This window comes from Oncorhynchus kisutch, linkage group LG23, assembly GCF_002021735.2.
Source record: "Oncorhynchus kisutch isolate 150728-3 linkage group LG23, Okis_V2, whole genome shotgun sequence".
NCBI lineage: Eukaryota > Metazoa > Chordata > Actinopteri > Salmoniformes > Salmonidae > Oncorhynchus > Oncorhynchus kisutch.
The window spans coordinates 5,793,035-5,813,744 of record NC_034196.2 but is presented as its reverse complement, the minus strand read 5'-3'; the positions used below and the strand labels follow the sequence as shown (position 1 = coordinate 5,813,744).

Genomic DNA, 20,710 nt, shown 5'->3' with positions numbered 1-20,710 from the left:
TCTGTAGTCTAGTTGAACTTTTCAATCTGCTCGTAGTGGATCACATCAGTAGTTAAAGATGGAGTCTGGGATCTTAAGCACAACAAATTTGTAACATATTGTACGAATGTGACTTGTAACATATCATAAGAATTGCAAATAAATATATACACAGTGCCTTCAGGAAGTATTCATAGCCCTTGATTTATTCCACATTTTGTTGTGTTACAGGCTGAATTCAAAATGGATTAAATAAAAAAAAATTGAAAATGAAATACAGACATATCTCATTTACATAAGTATTCACACCCCTGAGTCAAGACTTTGTAGAAACACCTTTGCCAGTGATTACAGCGGTCAGTCTTTCTGGGTATGTCTCTAAGAGCTTTCCACACCTGGATTGTGCAAAATTTGCCCATTATTCTTTTTTAAATTTTTTATTCAAGCTCTGTCAAATTAGTTGTAGATTACTGCTAGACAACCATTCTCAGGTCTCGTCATAGACATTCAAGTAGATTTAAGTCAAATTAAGGAACATTTCATGTCTTCTTCGTATGATCCTCCAGTGTAGATTTGGCCTTGTGTTTTCGGTTATTGTCATGCTGAAAGGCGAATACATATCCCGGTGTCTGGTGGAAAGCAGACTGAACCAAGTTTTCTAGGATTTTGCCTGCGTTTAGCTCCATTTCTTTTTTATCCTGAAAAACTCCCCAGTCCTTAACAATTAGAAGCATACCCATAACATGATGCAGCCACCACTGGGCTTGAATATATGGAGAGTGGTATTCAGTAACGTGTTGTATTGGATTTTTCCAAACATAACACTTTGTATTCAAGACAAAGTTAATTGCTTTGCCACATTCTTTGCAGTATTAAGTTAGTGCCTTGTTGCAAACAGGATGCATGTTTGGAATATTTTTATTCTGAACAGGCTTCCATCCTTTCACTCTGTCAATTAGGTTAGTATTGTGAAGTAAGTACAATGTTGTTGATCCATCCTCAGTTTTCTCCTATCACAGCCATTAAACTCTAACTGTTTTAAAGTCACCATTGGCCTCATGTTCAAATCCATGAGAGGTTTCCTTTCTCTCCAGCAACTGAGTTAGGACGGATGCCTGTATCTTTGCAGTGACTGTGGTATTGATACACCATCCAAAGTGTAATTAATAACTTTACCAAGCTCAAAAGGGATATTCAATGTCTGCTCTTACAAAAATTGTATGTGTGGGGAATAGAGATGAGGTAATCATTCAACAATCAGTTCCTGCAACTATTATGTGACTTGTTAAGAAAATGTTAACTCCTGAACTTATTTAGGCTTGCCAAAACAAAATGGTCAAATACTGACTGACTTAACACAGAAAAATGTCTAAAAACATAATTCCGCTTTGACATTATTATTGTGTGTAGGCCAGTGACAAAAATTGTAATCCATTTTAAATTCAGGCTGTAACACAACAAAATGTGGAAAAAGTGAAGAGGTGTGAATACTTTCTGAATGCACTTCATATACAGTTGAAGTCGGAAGTTTACATACACTTAGGTTGGAGTTATTAAAACTCATTTTCAACCACTCTACACATTTCTTGTCAACAAACTATAGCTTTGGCAAGTCGGTTAGGACATCTACTTTGTGCATCGTTATGTTTAGAGGAAAAAGGGGGAAGCTTGCAAGCCGAAGAACACCATCCCAACCATGAAGCACGGGGTGGCAGCATCATGTTGTGGTGGTGCTTTCCTGCGGGAGGGATTGGTGCACGTCACAAAATAGATGGCGTCATGAGGGGGGGAATTATGTGGATATATTGAAGCAACATCTCAAGACATCAGTCAGGAAGTTAAAGCTTGGTCGCAAATGGGTCTTCCAAATGGACAATTTCTCCAAGCATACTTTCAAAGTTGTGGCAAAATGACTTCAGGACAAAAAGGTCAAGGTATTGGAGTGGACATCACAAAGCCCTGACCTCAATCCCATAGAAAATGTGTGGGCAGAATTGAAAAAAGTGTGTGCATGCAAGGTAACCTACAAACCTTACTCAGTTACACCAGCTCTGTCAGCTCTGTCAAATTCACCCAACTTATTGTGGGAAGCTTGTGTAAGGGTACCCAAAACGTTTGACCCAAGTTAAACAATTTAAAGGCAATGCTACCAAATACTAATAAAAAATAATAAAACAAGGACAGCGTCTGGACAGGGGAAAACATAACGACATCAATGCTGACACGGGGAACAAACTGAGGAGCAGACAGATATAGAGGGGCAATCAACAAAGTAATGGAGTCTAGGTGAGTCCAATATTGCGGAGATGCGCATAATGATGTTGACAAGTGTGCGTAATGATGGGCCACCTTGCGCCCTCTAGCGCCAGGGAGGGGGAACGGGAGCAGGCATAACAGTACCCCCCCCCCTCTAGGGGCGCCACCCGGTGTCCCACCTGGGCCAGCCTGATGGGCCAGCTGAGGCGTGGAAGCCCGACGAGCCGGCTGAGGCGTGGGAGCCCGACGACCCGGCGGAAGCGTGGAAGCCTGACGAGCCGGCGGAAGCGTGGGAGCCTGACGAGCCAGCTGAGTCATGACTTGGGATGGGAGCCTGATGAGCCGGCAGAGGCATGGGAGCCTGAAGAACCAGCTGAGGCACCCCGGTTCCTCCGGCAGCAGCACCCGGATTCCGACATCACCAACATAAAACAAAAAACTTCCAGATGCTTCAAATTGTGGCGTCAGCATTCTGTAAGGACAGAAGCTGGGAGACGAGAAGCAAGTACCGGGAGTGAACATTTAATGGATAACAGACAAGAAACAAACAAGAACAGCGTCTGGGCAGGGGAAAACATAACATCAATGCTGACGCGGGGAACAAACTGAGGAGCAGACAGATAGAGGGGCAATCAACAAAGTAATGGAGTCAAGGTGAGTCCAATATTGTGCTGATGCGCGTAATGATGATGACATTGTCATAAGAGGAGAAAATATAAATTATTTGATTGTGTGGCTTTACTCATTTGAGCAGGTGTCTAAAAACACAGAGATTAATCACTGATTCCACCTGGCTGATCGATGAGTCCAATTCAAAACAGAGGACATAAATCAAGAGTCTGCAGTTAGAATGGGTACAATATCATAAGATTAATAAGATGTCAACTGGTATGTGTCTGAAATGGCACCCTGTTCCCTATGTATTCACTTAGAAGCCAATTTATGCTTGATCTGAAAATGTGGTGGGAGCCTCGATACACAGTGCATTCAGAAAGTATTCAGACCCTTTGACTTTTCACATTTTGTTACGTTACACCCTTATTCTAAAATTGAATTCATATTTTTTTCCCTCATCAATCTACACACAATACCACATAATGACAGTTAAATCAGATTTTTTGAAATGTTTGCAAATGTATTTAAATATATATACACACTGCTCAAAAAAATAAAGGGAACACTAAAATAACACATCCTAGATCTGATTGAATGAAATATTCTTATTAAATCATTTTCTCTTTACATAGTTGAATGTGCCGACAACAAAATCACACAAAAATTATCAATGGAAATCAAATTTATCAACCCATGGAGGTCTGGATTTGGAGTCACACTCAAAATTAAAGTGGAAAACCACACTACAGGCTGATCCAACTTTGATGTAATGTCCTTAAAACAATGCAAAATGAGGCTCAGTGGTGTGTGTGGCCTCCACGTGCCTGTATGACCTCCCTACAACACATGGGCATGCTCCTGATGAGGTGGCAGATGGTCTCCTGAGGGATCTCCTCCCAGACCTGGACTAAAGCATCCTCCAACTCCTGGACAGTCTGTGGTGCAACGTGGCGTTGGTGGATGGAGCGTGACATGATGTCCCAGAGGTGCTCAATTGGATTCAGGTCTGGGGAACGGGCGGGCCAGTCCATAGCATCAATGCCTTCCTCTTGCAGGAACTGCTGACACACTCCAGCCACATGAGGTCTAGCATTGTCTTGCATTAGGAGGAACCCAGGGCCAACCGCACCAGCATATGGGCTCACAAGGGGTCTGAGGATCTCATCTCGGTACCTAATGGCAGTCAGGCTACCTCTGTGCGACCCCCAAAGAAATGCCACCCCACACCATGACTGACCCACCGCCAAATCGGTCATGCTGGAGGATGTTGCAGGCAGCAGAACATTCTCCACGGCGTCTCCAGACTCTGTCACGTCTGTCACGTCCTCAGTGTGAACCTGCTTTCATCTGTGAAGAGCACAGGGCGCCAGTGGCAAATTTGCCAATCTTGGTGTTCTCTGGCAAATGCCAAACATCCTGCACGGTGTTGGGCTGTAAGCCCAACCCCCACCTGTGGACGTCGGGCCCTCATACCACCCTCATGGAGTCTGTTTCTGACCGTTTGAACAGACACATGCACATTTGTGGCCTGCTGGAGGTCATTTTACAGGGCTCTGGCAGTGCTCTTCCTGCTTCTCCTTGCACAAAGGCGGAGGTAGCGGTCCTACTGCTGGGTTGTTGCCCTCCTACGGCCTCCTCCACATCTCCTGATGTACTGGCCTGTCTCCTGGTAGCGCCTCCATGCTCTGGACACTACGCTGACAGACACAGCAAACCTTCTTGCCACAGCTCGCATTGATGTGCCATCCTGGATGAGCTGCACTACCTGAGCCACTTGTGTGGGTTGTAGACTCCGTTTCATGCTACCACTAGAGTGAAAGCACAGCCAGCATTCAAAAGTGACCAAAACATCAGCCAGGAAGCATAGGAACTGAGAAGTGGTCTGTGGTCCCCACCTGCAGAACCACTCCTTTATTGAGGGTGTCTTGCTAATTGCCTATAATGTCCACCTGTTGTCTATTCCATTTGCACAACAGCATGTGACATTTATTGTCAATCAGTGTTGCTTCCTAATTGAGCTCAGGTGCATCCTGTTTCCATTGATCATCCTTGAGATGTTTCTACAATTTGATTGGACATGATTTGGAAAGGCACACTATATAAGATCCCACAGTTGACAGTGCATGTCAGAGCAAAAACCAAGCCATGAGGTCAAAGGAATTGTCCATAGAGCTCTGAGACAGGATTGTGTCGAGGGCACCAAAAAATGTAGGCAGTATTGAAGATCCCCAAGAACACAGTGGCCTCCAGTGGGACAGGTAGACTAGTCAGGATCGAGGAAAGGATGAACGGAGCAAAGTACAGAGACATCGTTGATGAAAACCTGCTCCAGAGCGCTCAGGACCTCAGACTGGGGCAAAGGTTCACCTTCCAACGACTAAGCACACAGCCATGACAAAGCAGAAGTGTCTTCGGGACAAGTCTCTGAATTCATTGAGTGGCCCAGCCAGAGCCCGATCTACAGAGAAGACTGGGAGAAACTCCCCAAATACAGGTGTGCCAAGCTTGTAGCATCATACCCAAGAAGACTCAAGGCTGTAATCGCTGCCAACGGTGATTCAACAAAGTACTGAGAAAGGGTCTGAAAACTTAAGTTAAAGGTGATATTTAAGTTTATTTTAAATACTTTGCAAAAATGTCTAAAACTGTTTTTGCTTTGTCATTATAGGGTATTGTGTGTAGATTGATAAGTACATTTTTAGAATAAGGTTGTAACGTAAATGTGGATAATGTCAAGGAGCCTGAATACATTCCGAATGCACTGTAGAGGGTGTGAAACAATTGCGGAGCCTCCGGATGCATGCAGAGGCCAAATTGCACTCCGTACCGCATCGCCGTATGCCTCCCAAATTTTTAACAATGAAGAGGGCCCCATATAGCTCCATTTAGCTGATTGATTGACGGTAGGTAGCGGGCGGAAGGTCTTGTATAACCACAAACTCACTTCCTTGATAACTTACTTCACAACAGCTCTGCTGAATAGGTCTGACCTGCGCTGCGAAGCGCAAGAAGTATGAATGCCCCCTTGACTTCTGCAGAGACCGTATCATCATAAATGCTGCACGGCCAATGCAGACATCAGATTGACCATGCAGAGCCTTTATGTCTGTGTTTAGACCAATGACTGTATATATGAATGGACAAAGCCATCAATCACGTGACACCATTCATTCCTATGTGAAGACTCAGTAGCGCATTGAAGTCAAATAAAGCCGGTTAAGATTGCCTCTCATGGAGACATAACATGAGCAATTTGAGCTACTCTAGGAAGTGACGTTGCAGGCTAGCTCAGTGCTGCCCCCTCTCATGGAGACATAACATGAGCAATTTGAGCTACTCTAGGAAGTGACGTTGCAGGCTAGCTCAGTGCTGCCCCCTCATGGAGACATAACATGAGCAATTTGAGCTACTCTAGGAAGTGACGTTGCAGGCTAGCTCAGTGCTGCCCCCTCTCATGGAGTAGGAACTCAAATTGAAGGCCCCTGCAGTACCCCGACCGGGCTGCCATTAGCAACCAAATTATGCTTCTGTCTGTGATTTTTAAATAATCGGTTCTGCTAACAAATGCCTGCAGTGTCGTGGTGGGCCTTGAACTTCCGTGACTTCAATGAGAGGGGAATCATTCTCCCCTGGTTTCGACAGGCAGCCCAGTCCTGATCTTGTTTTCACTAATTGGTCTTTTGACCAATCAGATCTGAAAATGAAAAGTTCTGATGTGATTGGTCAAAAGAACAACCAGTGGGGGAAAAATCTGCTGGTATAATTTGACCAGAGCTCTGTGGCCAAAGAAGTGCACTACATAGAGAATAGGGTGCCATATGGCTCTGGTCAAAAGTAGTGCACTTTAGGGAACAGAGTGTCATTTCAGCCCTGGTATCATGGGTCAGGCCCTGGTAAAAAGTAGTGCACTGCATAGGGAATAGGGTGCGATTTCAGAGGCACCCTGCTGGTATCATGGGCCATATGAGGTTACATCAGACAGCCATCTTCCAGTGAGTCCCTGCCCAGCGGACAGCTGCTAGGCATGGTGAGTGGTGACATCAACCCAGGCTCAGAGTAGGAGATATCTCCTCAGTAGTCTAAAATGGTGGTGACATACACTATATATACACAAGTATGTGGACACCCCTTCAAATGAGTGGATTTGGCTATTTCAGCCACACCTGTTGCTGACAGGTGTATAAAATTGAGCACACTGACATGCAATCTCCATATACAAACATTATCAGTAGAATGGCCTTACTAAAGAGCTCAGTGACTTTCAACGTGGCATCGTCATAGGATGCCACCTTTCCAACAAGTCAATTCATCTGATTTCTGCCCTGCTAGAGCTGCCCTGGTCAACTGTAAGTGCTGTTGTTGTGAAGTGGAAATGTCTAGGAGCAACAACGGCTCAACCACAAAGTGGTAGGCCACACAAGTTCACAGAACGAGACCAGCAGAGTGCTGAAGAGCGTAGCACGTAAAAATCATCTGTCCTTGGTTGCAACACTCACTACTGAGTTCCAAACTGCCTCTGGAAGCAACGTCAGCACAATAACTGTTCAGTCATGAAATGGGTTAACGCTACAGGATACAATGAGGTTCTAGATGATTCTGTGCTTCCTACTTTGTGGCAACAGTTTGGGAAAGGCCCTTACCTGTTTCAGCATAACAAGGCCCCCGTGCACAAAGCACAAAAATGGTTTGTCAAGATCGGTGTGGAAGGACTTGCAGAGAGCCCTGACCTCAATCCCATCGAACACCTTTGCGATGAAATGGAACGCCGTCTGCGAGTCAGGCCTAATCGCCCAACATCAGTGCCCAACCTCACTAATACTCTTTTGGCTGAATGGAAGAATGTCCCTGCAGCAATGTTCCTAAATCTAGTGGAAAGCCTTCCCAGAAGAGTGGAGGCTGTTATAGCAGCAAAGGGGGGACCAACTCCATATTAATGCCCATGATTTTGGAATTAGATGTTCAACGAATAGGTGTCCACATACACTACATGACCAAAAGTAAGTCGTTAACCACTTGAGTAAAAAAGGTCTTTAAAAAGGTCTTAATCTAGTTTTTTGTAGACCTTTCCTGCAGTCAAATGACCAAATCTCCCTCTAGTGGTCTCATGGGTGGAATGTTATTCGTTTGTTGTTATTAACTGTTTCTTTACGCCAAAAATCGTGTTTCTATTGCTGAAAATCCAGTGTTTCTATGTTTTGTTATATTGGGATGCAAACTCAAAATTGAATACATTTCAACTCTATATCTGGTACAGGTGTCTTCTTGTTTTAACCCATATGGATTAGGCGTATACTTTTGTATACTTTTGTTTCAAAGTAGATTTGTTTAAGACTACCAAGAAACACTATGTGACCCTGATTTAGCCCACTGCAGACCACTGTGAATATGATGAATCAATCAGCATGGATGCATGGATGGATCAGGATTCTAATAATCCAATATTTTACAATGTTTTCAGGATTCTAATAATCCAATATTTTACAATGTTTTCAGGATTCTAATAATCCAATATTTTACAATGTTTTCAAAATTATTTTAATATTATGACACCTTGGCTTGAAACATTACTAAATGAGATGATTGGAGAAGATTACTGTAATGTACAATCTCCAACAAAAAAATGTGCTTTTATTTTAGATGAAATGTGTTCCAGGAAGCATATGGCAGCCGAGTTGAACTAGGTCAACCATTAACCAACTAACATGAAGCTTCTCAGACAGAGAACACCTAACACCCAACTAAAGCACTGCTTCTACACAGGCAGATGTTTCACTGACCGTCGTTAATATCACAATCCGACTGAGGGATTGGCGATACAGACTGGGTGACGACAGGACCCGTCTGAATCATGGGTATTCACAGAAAATGGCCATGTTTACTATAGAGATGTAAACGTGGTAGCAACAGCTTCTCCTCTGAAATAAATATCTTGATCTTCTCCATTTTAATAGATCTCTGAGTAATAATGAGCTAATGAATTAATCAACAATGTAAATGCTTATAATATGACTATCCTTATCAAAACAAAAAAAAACGCTTGTTAAATACTTGTGTTACATATCATTACTAAACCTGTGTGGCTTCAGTACTAATAGAGCAAGGAGGCTTTTGATCTTTGGACCTCAGACTTGAAATGCTGACTGAGAGCTTGAAGCAGGACTTCACTTCAAAAAACACCATGAGGATAGCTAAGCACAATTTTATGCTAATCCACAGTGAGAAATTGTCATTTGCTATTGATGTTTGGGAATCCATAGTCCCGCAAATTCAGAAAAGGAGCCTTGTCCGACAGTCATTATCAGATGACAGATAGTCACCTGACATCAACCGAGCTTGCTACCGCTCACCAGCGTTTAATGCTTAATAATCGACACATTTTGTTGTTCTTTATGCGGTCTGAGCTGCCTGCCTGCCAAACCAAACCATTTCCCATTTCCATCAAAGCCACTCCATGGTTCAGAGGGTTGAATCAAAAGAGCACGTCATGGCACAGTACAACCTTGCTCCGAGGGTAGCATTTGTCTCTTATAGAAAGCTTCTATTGTTGCTACACTGCTTCTAAAAAGGGTGGTTGTGACACAGAGCACTCAAGAGCAATGGCCCCTCTTGCACAAGCAGAAGATCATGAAGCTGCAGATCAAGAGAGAAAAGTGCTCTCCTCCATAGTTGTCCCTCTCATGTCATTTAGCTAGCTATGTATTTAATCATGGTATAAAGCCTCAAAGACAAGGCCGCTACGATCTACTCATAGATCAATGTGCTAGTATAATATTCTCCTAACATTTAACATGGCCTGCTGAAGCAAACATACACCACATTGAATATTAACAACAAATATTGCTGGATTAATCCAAAGAGGAAGCCATTATCATTTCACCAACTGACTGTGTGACCTTCAAAACTGCAAAAAGCAATCAACAAAAGCAACAAAACATGGCTTAGTAAACCCTTAAAAACCTGGTCGGTTTGGTTTGATGGCAGCTAGGCTAGATAAGAGTCTCAGTACTCTGGATCCTTCCTGCCATGCATGGCTGGGGTACAGTGATGTCTCATCAGACTATTGCTCAACCTGTTTTAAGCAGAGTCACCTCACATGGCTTGTTGTTCCCTCTGGCCTGACAGAATTATCTTCTGCATCACAGAGGGCAGCAGAGCCGAGGCTGGGGTGAACAGAGCTAGCTACACAGACAGAACAGAGCTAGCTACACAGAGACAGCGCTCCATTTCACTGCCGAGTCCCAGCCCACTGCAGAGCAGGAGAGAGAGAACGGGGAAGTATCAGTGGCTCAGTGGCATTGGACGGTCATCCACCATTTTGTGATCCTCAAGGTCTGCATTGGCAACCCATTCCCCCTCCATACCCTGCTACCTGCCTTTATCCTGCTATCTTGTTACACAGATAGGACTGTTTAGCTAAGAGCACAGACCTGGACCAGTTTCCTTTCTTATTTTCTGCCGTCATAGCTGCCAGGGAAAGGAGAAGTTGTTTTCTGGTCGGTGGATGCATGATCACCACAAGGTCTTCTTCAGACAGACAGATCTCAAGAGATTTGAGGATTATAGTGCACACCGCCACCAAATACGGATCTTGAGAAGGGCCATGAGAGGCCATGAGAGGCCATGAGTAAGGTTTACAGATAACACAATGTAACACAAATATAGACCGATCTACCTGGTGACTCCACGTTTTGTGTTTAATGAACTACATTTGCCGTGCTTCATATTTAGTTAATATGTTTCTATTTCTGATGGAAACTGACAAAACTCTTGCTTTTAGGCTCACAGCAACCAGGTTAATTAAATATGGCATCCTCAAAAATTATTAAGTGCAACAGACTAATTGCAAGCCTTGAGCATGATTATTTTATTATTAACCAAATAGGTGGAGGTACTTCTCGCCAGGTTTCTCTGCCTTTTGGGTTGGAGTATTCTCCATGGTGTGAGCTGAGACATGCACCTAAGCAACTTCTCAGATGACGCAAACCTCGCTTTACTTTGATGTTTCTCCTGCTCAAAACACTTGCGATTGAGTGCTACATTGCAACGGAAAGGAATCAACAGATGTACAAGGTAGGCTAAGCACCAACAAGATGTGTTAAATGATATTTTGTTCAAATGTCATTAATTTTATGTAATCCTTGAGGCCATATCCTGCCAATGCTTTGCTTGGCATAGTGTCAGGATTTCATCATTTGTATCCATTTTCTCAACGCTCTCACTAGCTACAGTTGTTGCTTGAAATTCAGTAATAGGTAGTAAAGGGAAAACAGTGTGCATTCGAGTTGCAGAAAAACATCCGACACACCAACTGTCTCAAGAAACAACTATTCCGCAATCATTCAGACCAGCCGTATGCAAGGCCACTATGAAACAATATCTGCCTCCCATATCTAAAACCATTACCATAAAACCATCACTTTAGTACTCAATTAAAGGGTCATCTCACATTGTGGAATTTCCACGATCCTACCCAAATGACAGCTGCTCAGCACCTCAAGGCTGTGCAAATTACAATTATAATGTCACAAGAAATCTCTCGAAATCCAGGAATCTCTATCAAATGGTGTGATTGTCGAAAGGCCTCAAGGTCAAAGACCCAGGCCAAAAGGTCAGCATGGAAACAAACAAGCTGAGCAAATGGCAACACTCATGTTTCCGTTTACAAATGTATGAGAACTTTAAAATGGTGACTAGTGATCACCGACCTTAAAACAAGATTCTAGATTTCGTGACCAGTTGAGAGGAGACTCCCAGTCAAACCCTCGGTCTGCTGGTTGAAGCAAAACTCAAGTTATGGCTCTTTCTTTCAAAATGGCTTGGTTTTGTATTTCCCAAAGGGAACGTGCTGGGTCAAGGATTAATAAGTGGAGTTAAAGAAACAGAAGAAGGATCTCCAAGGACAGTCTTGGAGAGTAACCAGGAAGTGTTTTTCCACAAAGACAATTACTTCAGGAAAGGAAACTATGCGTCTCAAATAGTACCCTACTCCCTATATAGTGCACTACTTTTGACCAGGGCCCATACCTCATGGTGCATTCAGCGTTCCACAATACAACCATGCAGCCAGTCCATAACCCATCTCTGTTTGGCACCGTTTTTCCAATGTTACAAAGCCGATCTGAATCTACAAAGCCAATCTGAATCTACCAATGTGTCCGATTCAAAATAGACTTGGAGGCACACGGATTTCATTTCTCCCTTGAGGGATCACACATACTACGCAAAGCGTGACTATCATTGGTCTCTGTTGACAGACACCCACATGGGTATGAAACAAAGGATGTGAATAGGTTGTAACAAGATTAGCCCACGACAAGATTACTATAAGATTACATCAGCTCACTCTCTCCATGCGTTGGGGTTTGCCCACTACGTTCAGAGCTGTCATCTGAAGAATCAAACCATTCAATAAGTGCATGGTTCTTCTACCTCGCTTCAGTGATGGTCAACACCAGAAGAATTTTGAAAGCTGTCCTCTATTTTCAGACTTGGGTCAAAGGTCTGTAAATGATGTCTCTTTTTCCTTTAATCCTTTAATATAGCTGCAACATTTAAAGATAAATGACTCATCTTAAAACATTATTGCTTTTGATGAGGTGTAGGCCAAATTTCTCAAAATGACCTCTCTGTACGTCTGCCAAAACATTCACCATTTACCGCCATCTTCCTTGTAACCTTGACATAGCAGATACTACAGTTACAATGTTTGGTGAGGTTACAAGCTGGTCCAGAGGTCTTGATATGACCGGAGAGGGACATAGACATAGATCCTACTGTTGGAAACTGGAAAGCCTAAAAGAATTGCGATTTTCTAGACGGGATCTTTTGGAACGTCTTTTTAAACCTTTTCAGCTTTTTTGTGACTCTCTTATTTGTAGAAGAGACGTATCCCTAACGTTCCCTCTTCAGGTGAGCCGAACCACCCTCTCGAACAGCGACACAAATTGTGATGGAAAGATGAAGAGCCCCATTAATATTAACTTACCAGTGGGGCCTCCATTCCAACTCCTGAAATATTTAAAATCACCGTTGGACAGCTTCATTGCTCCATAGGCTGAGGCCAGTGGATCGTCTCTACAAGACCACTCCTGTTCCCTCTCAAAGACGGCCTTGTGCCCTGCCACCAGACTGCCTCAGCAACAGGCATCTCCAGGCGTCTCTCTCTTTCCACCACAGACAACTCGGAAGTAGCTCAGAGTTAACTGGCAGGGTTAGTAATACTGTGTCTTGCTTGAAAAGCTTATGAAGCATTGTGGATGTGACTCACCAGACTAGCTGACCTCTGACCTAAAGCTAAAGCTGGTGGCTAGCATATATCAGTCTGATTAAATATGGTAATTTGTTAGAAGACTTGGCGTCGACACACACAATGGGTCTTCTTCCATTTGGGTCAAAATAGGCCTAGATGTGCCATGATGGGCCCTGGACATTGTGTCTTGTTTCCGTGCCTCCTCATTTCAAAATATAAGTGTAAGTGCAGTCATCACATACCGTAAAGCCAAATGCTTAAAAACATTTCACACAAAATGATATATAGTGTCAAATGTTTCTACAGATAGAACACATAAGAACCTCCTTCCACAAGCTGGCATAACCCGGGAAAAACTCCCTGGCCCTAATGTATTTTATAATGCAAAGTAAACAGTTAAGCAAAGTTATTTCATAACCACTTCCAAAGTTAGCATACAGAGTAAGATGACGCCATTGGCACTGAAGTGAAACATGGCAACAGTAACCAGAATGTCATTTCCACAAGAAAACCACCTCATTATCCAGTTTAATTTATTCTACCATGACCTGTGCCCATTCATCTAAAGACAAAATCAAGTTCAGAATAGAAATAGCTGTAACGTGAGCTAGTGTTTGAATCAAATTAAAGTTCATCAACAAGCAGGAAGCTGCGTTTTGATAAGTCAAAACACATTCAATGGCCAATATTGACACATAGGGGCCCTTCTGAAATAGGGTCATGTAGCCTGCTATATAAAAATGTGAGCCAATGCATCATGTCAAGAAAGCACTCACTGGACCATTTCAGTTGGCTTTTGTGTGTCTCTCTCCAGTCTCTACCTCTGCCCCAGGTACCTACAGTAGAGTGCATCATTCTGCCTCTTGTGTGAGCTCCATTTCCTACCTCCTCCACTAACTATTCATTATGTTGTCTAATTCTTCCCCTTTAAAAAATTATACACTGAACAAAAACAGAAACGCAACGATTTCAAAGATTTGATTGAGTTACAGCTTATATAAGGAATAAGTCAATTGAAATAAATTCATTAGTCCCTAATCTATGGATTTCACATGACTGGGAATACAGATATCGTACCTGTTGGTCACAGATACGGGGATAAAAGTAGGGGTGTTGATCAGAAAACCGGTCAGTATCTGCTGTGACCACTATTTGCCTTATGTAGTGCGACACATCTCCTTTGCATATAGTTCATCAAGCTGTTGATTGTGGCCTTTGGAATGTTGTCCCACTCTTCTTCAATGGCTATGCGAAGTTGCTGGATATTGGCGGGAACTGGAACACGCTGCCGTACATGTCGATCCAGAGCATCCCAAACATTCTCAATGGGTGACATGTCTGGTGAGTATGGAGGCCATGGAAGAACTGGGACTCTTTCAGCTTCCAGCAATTGTGTACAGATCCTTGCGACATGGGGCTGTGCATTATCATGCTGAAACATGAGGTGATGGCGGTGGATGAATGGCACAACAATGGGCCTCAGGATCTCGTCACAGTATCTCTGTGCATTCAAATTGCCATCGAAAAAATGCGCTTGTGTTCATTGTCTGTAGCTTATGCCTGCCCATACTATAATACCACCGCCCCCATGGCGCTCTCTATTCACAAGGTTGACATCCGTAAACCCGCTCGCCAACACAATACACGTTGTCTGCCATCTGGCCAGTACAGGTGAAACCAGGATTCATCCGTGAAGTGCACACGTCTCCAGCATGCCAGTGGCCACCGAAGGTGAGCATTTGCCCACTGAAGTCAGTTACGATGCTAAACTGCAGTCAGGTCAAGGTCAGGTCTAGACTCCGGTGAGGACGACGAGCACTCAGATGAGCTTCCCTGAGACGGTTTCTGACAGTTTGTTCAGAAATTCTACAGTTGTGCAAACCCACAGTTTCATCAGCTGTCCGGGTTGCTGGTCTAAGACGATTCCACAGGTGAAGGAGCCGGATGTGGATATCCTGGGCTGGCATGGTTACACGTGGTCTGTGGTTGTGAGGCCAGTTGTACATACTGCCACATTTTCTAAAACGACGTTGGAGGCAGCTTATGGTAGCGAAATGAACAGCAACAGCTCTGGTGGACATTCCTGCAGTCAGCATGCCAATTGCACGCTCCCTCAAAACTTGACACATCTGTGGCACTGTGTTGTGTGACCAAACTGCACATTTTAGAGTGGCTTTTTATTATCCACAGCACAAGGTGCACCTGCGTAATAATCATGATGTTTAATCAGCTTCTTGATATGCCACACCTGTCAGGTGGATGGATTATCTTGGCAAAGGAGAATTGTTCACTATCAGGGATGTAAACACATTTGTTCACACAATCTTTGAGAAATAAGCTTTTTGTGTGTATGGAACATTTCTGGGATCTTTTATTTCAGCTCATAAAACATGGGAATAACACTTTACATGTTGTGTTTATATTTTTGTTCAATATAAATGGAGGCTTTCTTTCTGTAATCCTTAAATACCTAACCTTCAAATCCTGCTGTGCCATTTTTCAAAGTTTCTGAGCTGTTCTCTAACGTCCCTCTTTATGTTGCATATCTGATTGTTATAGGAACTGGACTAATGTTCACAACAGTAGATCCCTTACAACCAGAGCCATGTGTTTAGAAAGTTGAGACAATGAGGTTTCTGCATTATGATGCATTTACACGATACTACATGTCATGGCAGCCATGTTAGCTCACCATGGGCAATATTGACCAATAGCATTGTTTACATTCTGTGAACCGCTATGCACAAGATTCCAATAAAGCAATTGTACACAAGAGGGCGTGCTAAACCATTTCTCTTGCATGGCTGTGCTGCGGTCCGCAGAGTACAGCACTGTAACGGCTCTCATTTGTGGAATGACCGGACCAAGGTGCAGCGTGGTAGGCGTACATGATTTTTTTTGTTGATGATACCAAAAGCAAAATAGTTCTGCAAGGCAAAGAAACTATACAGAAAACAAGATCCCACAAAACCCAAACGGAAAACAACTTATATATGATCCCTAATCAGAGACAACGATAGACAGCTGCCTCTGATTGGGAACCACACTCGGCCAAAAACAAAGAAATAGAAAACATAGAATGCCCACCCAAATCACACCCTGACCTAACCAAACAGAGAAATAAAAAGGCTCTAAGGTCAGGGTGTGCCAAGCACAACCGTGCAAAAAAAGTTGCTTTGCACAACCTCGAGTGTACAATTGCTTTTCTACAACAGGTTACCAATTAAATAATAAAAAATATTTTGAGAAATATATTCATAGGCTACTATTTCATCCCTCAATGAAAATATAGGCCTAATCCCGACACATGTATGGTTGCTAGCTAAACCGGCTGGCAGTTCATTCTATCAGTTTGGTTGCCAGAGACGCTACCTAGTCGCGAAGTCCTTTAGTTCTATATCTATGGACGTGACCCAGTCGTTTGTTCTAAATGTTCTGTTGCCATGCTGTCTGGCAACGCACTTATCCCTTGCTTGCTAGCTAGCCAACTACGGCTAACACGGTCAGGTCAAACAGTGCAGCTAGAATAACAGCAAAGTAGCTGAATTTCATTTCATTTGACCTCTTTTTGTATTGACATTTCTTGCTTATTCATGATTTCTACTGGCTGAGAAAAGATGTCCTGACACGTTAATTCTCAATAGGACACTGGAGATCGAATTTCAATATTGAAACTGTTGCAAATGTCGAGAGGCAGACAACAAGGTTTGTACAAACCCCCTGGATGCGCAGAGATTTCTCAAACGGAACAGAAAACAACATTCCCATTATGGCGTCATAGGCTTACTCGTGCTAAACGGGATATTTAGTATGGCTTTGAACACGTCTCAATAAAGAACAAGAAGGCCCGCACACTCTTTAAGCTCCCAATTCACTGACAACGTTTTGATCCGAAACGGATCTTTGTCAGGTCAAACAAACGAGTCTCAACCTATCAACACTTGTTTTTTTTTGTTTTTTTCATCTTTATTTAACCAGGTAGGCCTCTTGAGAAAAGGTTCTTATTTACAACTGCGCCCTGGCCAAGATAAAGCAAAGCAGTGCGACAAAAACAACACAGAGTTACACATAAACAAACGTACAGTCAATAACACAATAGAATATATGTACAGTGTATGGGTTTTGACCAACCCGTCGTAGAAACACTGATAATGAATGAATGGAATGCTTAAAGGTGCGAACATGGCGGCTGTTCTAAAAGTTGGCCGAACTCTCTAACTAAATAAATGTCTCCGCTTACAACTAAATAGGGATAAAACATCTACCTAATATCAATACTTGTATAGGAACTTAAAAGTCACCTTGTTTAATTTGGAGAGACTTTGTAGTGCTTTCTGTGGCTTAATCCTGATCCTTGCTACAGCAGTTCACAAATATTTGAACTAAACATTGCACTATTAGTAAAGAGTATAACGACGAACAAAATATATATCAGGATTAACACTGAAGTAAAAAAATAAAATAAAAATCCTTCAATAATGCCATGCCCTCTGACCTCTATAGTTGTAAACTAATCACACAACCTGTGGAGGTCTTGAACAAACCACCAGTTGGGCTAGTAGTAGTATTGTGTAATAAAGTGAGATTTGGGAGCCAAAAATAGACATGAAGTTCACTTCAAATAGATGTTTTATCATCTAGTCTTTATAGACCAGGAAGATGTTATTTAAAGAAACGTGGAAAATACAGGTGTTTTTTTCATCTATTATATTTTAGTTATTGTGGAAATCCAAGAATAATCTAGTGCGAGTAATACTAAGGAAACATGTTGCTAGTGGACTGAAATGACAAGCACAGTGTTTACCACAGTGATGAATTGTGATCATAGTATATTATAACGCAGGTAACCTGGGCTGTAACAGTATCCTTCAGAGAGGAAGCGATTATGCATTGCACAAGATGTGTCTGTAAAAGATTACACAGGAACTACAGTGTGAAGTCTAGCAAGAACATAATTTCCCAGCAAACACAAGAACCTGCTCTGAAGCTATCTGACAAACACATTTCTCAACCACTAGCCTTCATATTTTCAGTCCAAACATCCAGCTAGCTCCACCTTGAGAAACTGGTTCCCTTGACATGACATGAGAGACCGAGACTAGCGCCACCATTTTGATTGCCTCCTAGCCCACAGTTGTCGCAGAGTGTGTCTAGCTCTGTCTCCTTGTCAGCAAGATTTCACCGTGGCCAGTGTGAGTGAGTCTGTAGGAGAGCATGAACACGCAAGCAGGCAGGCACACAAGGCAGGCAGGCGCACATGGAGGAGCACACCTTGTTTTTTTCTGACTGAGTGACAAGGAATGCCATTCCTTCAGTCATAGTTTAACTCTGTCGAACCTGAGGTTGAAGAGAACTACATTTACTTTACATGCCGAGAACGAGTACATAAATAACAAATCAATGAACAAACTACTTAATAGCCCAAGTATCACCTTGTATTCAAACTCTAAATCACAAAACACGTGTCATACATTTGTAATCAACTTTAAATCTCAAAACAATGTGTAATAAAGCATGTCAATTGTTACCCGTTGGAGAGCTCTGTCTACATCACTTACTGAAGCCTAAATTGTAGAATAACCACAGCCTGCAATGTGAGATGGTCGGGATGTAAGCAAACTGCTTTTCAAAGGTGTCTACTTTACTCTCAGTAACTTTCCTGAGTTAGCCCAACTTCATACTCCTCATCTTGTGTGTGTGTGTGTGTGTGTGGGGGGGGGGGAGGCATTAAAAATCCCCATTTCATCCATGTGTGTCTTGACTGTCCTCTCGCCTCTGATTGTCAGCTCCAAGCCATCACTGACTGTCCTACCACTGGGACCCAATAATAACACCCTCCATTTCTCCCTAACATCAATGGCAATAATGTAACAGGTGGAAAGGAAAATAAATAAAATAACTGAAGGTTATAAAAAAATAAGATAAACTTCCCCTTTACTAGTTCTCACAAATCACGACAAAAATCAAATGAAAACATTTGGCAGTACCCCAAAAAAACTTTCAAACTACTGAATATAACAACCCAAAACTGGCTGCTGTACAGGGCAACAACAAAAAAGTCAACCTTTGTTCTTCCATGAGGGCTCCTGTCTGACTCCAGGCTCTCCTCTGAGAGTCATCTGCCTTCCTCCATTTTATGGTGAAGCCCCACAATGACATACCTGACTTCAGAGCCCTGGCTGACAGCATACGCATCCAAAACAGCTATGCTCACAGCTCCAGAGCAAGAGCCCGGGTGATCAGACTCAAAGAATACATTATTTTTTTTAAAGTGTAAACTGAAAATAAAAAGGTGGTAATTCATCCATGAAGCTGCCATGTAGCTTGATAGATCAAATCATAAGGAGAACCATACGAAATCCCCAGCAGATTAGATTTTAATTGAGGGAACAAGCTATGGCTTTTTAGTGAGTGTCTGGAAGTGTACCAGCGGCTATGCCAGCCAGACTGTCGCTAATGGAGGCTGGACTCTCTCTCTCTCGGCTCTGGCTGGCTGGTTTGCTGGCTGGGCTAGAAGAGGAGGTAGAGCAATCCGTGCAATGGCTTCTTCTTGAAGCAATCGCACAACACAGACGGGGGACCGACGCTAAATCCCCTGGCCAGACTGCCAAAATAAAACTCTCCCGACCTGGTGCTGAAACACGCAGCTCACAACCTCGGTTCTCTTTTTTTCCCTCCTTGTCCAGTTTGACTAGTTCAACAAAACGCTTAACGAAAGACGGATAGATAGAAAGCTAAACGAATGGAAGGTTGGGAGTATATTGTGAGTAGGTAGAAGAACCTAGGTTACTTTGAATGCAATGGGTGCCAGCTCAAGCGTTATTCGTTCGTTCACCCGTTTATTCTCGCTCGCACCGGCTGGCTCTCTCAATACACCACGTCTGGTCCTACACCAAGAAAACGAGATGTACTCTTTGCAGGTCATTCACGAGGCGCTCGCTTTTGTATTTCATCTACCACACAACGACGTGCTCCTGAACCGTGAAGCCAAGCGAGCCGTGATCTTTAACAAACTGGTAAATTGCGATATAAACTCACAGGTATGTCTTCTTCTGGTGGAGAAGCGATCTTCTTCCTGAAAGTTGTCCTGTATTTCATGCGTGCGTCCGGTCTAATGGATGATCGCCATCTTTCCTGCTTCTCCGTTGCTGCAGCTGCAGATGACCTGAGATCCGCCTGTCTCTGAATAATGAGCAACCACAGAGACAAGGAAGACAATCTGCAAAGCAGGCAACACAAATAAGTTTTGGAGACTAGCAAGCACCAGAGGGTGCACAAGAGTTTGCTATAAGACGACAGGAAAGGAGCAGGAACAGCAAGATGATGATCAACGTGTGTATCCCCAGAGGAACTCATCCTCCATTGAGTCAAATTAAACCCATGTAGGCTACAGTCAGATTGAATGGACGTCGTTAACATCTCGACTGCGTGGATATAGAAGGATTATATCCATATGCACGCGTCATTAGGGTTATCTGCAGTTCACAGACTGAACCTTGGTAATTATGCTGTCTGTGTATCCCCACATACATACTAGACAGACAGACCATACAAAGAGACAGACAGAAAGACGTGAGAATAGAATAGACAGGCAAAATATAGTAGAATATT

The 20,710-nt window shown here is 43.0% G+C and overlaps 1 protein-coding gene across 4 annotated transcripts in view; it reads right to left on the bottom strand.

Moving 5' to 3' along the window:
- LOC109877830 (zinc finger protein 462) overlaps positions 1-20,505 on the bottom strand; it is a 91,957-nt gene extending 71,452 nt beyond the window's left edge. Inside the window, exon 1 of one of the 4 annotated variants that reach the window (XM_031803137.1) lies at positions 20,138-20,505. The gene's annotated coding sequence lies outside the window, so the exon portion shown is untranslated. The remainder of the gene's footprint in view (positions 1-20,137) is intronic. The other 3 variants (XM_031803136.1, XM_031803135.1, XM_020470048.2) reach the window with 3 other exon arrangements.
- Between the last annotated feature and the right edge of the window lie 205 nt (positions 20,506-20,710).